This window comes from Octopus bimaculoides, chromosome 2, assembly GCF_001194135.2.
Source record: "Octopus bimaculoides isolate UCB-OBI-ISO-001 chromosome 2, ASM119413v2, whole genome shotgun sequence".
NCBI lineage: Eukaryota > Metazoa > Mollusca > Cephalopoda > Octopoda > Octopodidae > Octopus > Octopus bimaculoides.
In genome coordinates, this window is record NC_068982.1 from 116,198,605 (window position 1) to 116,201,104 (window position 2,500).

Here is a 2,500-nt window from a genome sequence, read left to right on the forward strand (position 1 = left end):
GGGTCTAGCGAATGTGGAGAAGAGAAGGATGATGGTTTCATAGTCCCTAGATTGAAAAGTTCTGAGTATCCATGAGCACATTCTGCAGGCAACATCAACTTTTTTTGCTGATGTGCACACTCCAGCTAAGGTTGCTGTCGACAGTTACACCTAAGTCTCTGATATTCAAGTAGGTCTCCCGACGATAGTGTATATGGTTGTTTGAGTATGCCGCTTTTCCAAAGTGACTGAGCTCAAATTTTTCTTCGTTCAGCTGCATATTGCTTCTTTTGTGCCCACTAGGTTACTACGCAAAGGTCCGATTGAAACATTGCTCGATCATATGCTCCTTTAATGACTTTCTGAAGCTTAGAGTCATCTGCAAATATTTTAATGGTGTTATGTTCAATGGAATCTACAATGTCATTGATATAGACAATAAAAAGAAGTGGACCCAGCACAGTGCTATGCCGGACTCCGCTGATGACTTTCGCTGGTCTTGAGAGGATGTCATCAACCACAACATGCTGGGTCCTGTTTGTTAGGAAATACTTAATCCATTGAAGTAGTTTACCACCGACTCCAGCGTTAGATGGTTTCCTTAACAGTATATTGTGGTTGACTCTGTCTAACAATATTAGTGGACTATGTATGTATGTATGTATGTATGTATGTATGTATGTATGTATGTGTACTTATTCGTTTGTTTGATTGTTTGCTTGTTTCTTTGCTCACTCGTTTGCTTCACTGATTGTTAGTTTGTTGGAGTACACGATCTACAATCTACAATCATTTTACTTGTCACAATATGTTCCATTATGCCATTCTAAACAAACTTATCTATGGAATGAAATGAAAGATATAATCGAAATATTTTACGTGAAAAAAACAATCACGAGGACCTATAAATTTTTGTATCGAAATAAAAATAAGAATGGTATAATGGAGTAGCTAATAATAGAAAAATCCAGGTTAACGATACAAGGGAGATTACTTTGTAAGATATTAAAAAAATTACCTCCCATTAAACGCTTGTAGACATTCAATATAAGTAGTCGTCTCGAAAATTGACGCTGTGTAGAGAATAATATAAGTCACTCACAAACGGTGTGCATTAACATTATGATGTATCTTATGAGATAGCTGAGAGTAAAGCAGAAAATAAAACTGTATTTCTATGATGTGTAACAGACAAATTGAAATTATAAATATAGTGCTAAAATATAATACGAAATACAAATGTAAACGTATCAACCATAACAGAGTTGAGGAACCTTTCTGTTCTTCGATTAAAAAAGAAATGAGAATTTTGTATTGTGTGCTACCTTCTTTCGTTTACCTGCTCGAAACTCTACGCGTGCGCACGCGCGTGTGTTTGGTGTATATATCTCTCTCTCTCCCACTCTCACTGTGTGTGTGTGTGTCTGTGTATAAAGGTGTCTGACAAAATAATGGAAACACCTAGCAACATAGCATCATAATTTTGAAGTATCTATAAAAACAGTCACAAACTTGTTTATTCTTTATGTCTTGATTTATTATTAGTGTTGCTTAATATGTTTTTCTAAAATTGATATTTCTTTGTAGATATCATCAGAAAAAGTTAATTAAAAATCATTAAAATGACATATCTTTCGGACTTTCAAAGAGGTCAAATTGTTGGTGCTCGTATGGCAGGCGCTAACCTAACGAAAACAGTCGAAATGTTTGATGTATCAAGAAGTACCGTCTCGAAAGTAATGACAGCCTTTGAGAAAGAGGGGAAAACCTCTTCGTCGAAGCAAAACTCCGGAAGAAAACCAAAACTTTCAGATAAGGACCGTCGGACGCTTAAGCGAATTGTTAAAAAGGATCACAAAAGTACAGCTCCCAAAATGACTGCAGAGCTTAATGACTACCTAGAGAACCAGGTTTCCACAAAAATTGTTCGCTGGGAGCTGAACGAAGCCGGATTTCACGGCAGGGCTGCAATCAGAAAACCACCACGTTCAAAAACAAACGTTGCAAACCGTTTAGAGTGGAGTAAAAACCTACAGAATTGGTCCCTAGAGCAGTGGAAGAATGTTATTTTCTCGGACGAGTCATCCTTTACCTTATTTCCGACCACCGGCCGAGTATGCGTGTGGAGACTGCTAAAAGAAGCATTTGACCCAGACTGCCTTCTTCCAACTGTTAAACATGGAGGAGGATCTGTGATGATTTGTGGGGTGCTATATCTTGGAGATCCGCCGCCCCAATGGTTCATGACAAAATTGATAGTCAAGACTATTTAAGCATTTATCTGATCAAATTCATCCTATGGCTGCAGAATTATTTCCGGAGGGAAACGCAATCTTTCAGGATGATAATGCACCAGTTCGCACAGCTGTTACTGAATGGCACGAGGAACATTCTAGTGAAGTTGAACATCTTATCTGGCCACCACAGTCCCCATATCTCAATATTATTGAACATTTATGGTGCATTTTAGAAAAACAAGTAAGGTGTCGATATCCTCCACTATCATCACTACAAAACTGGC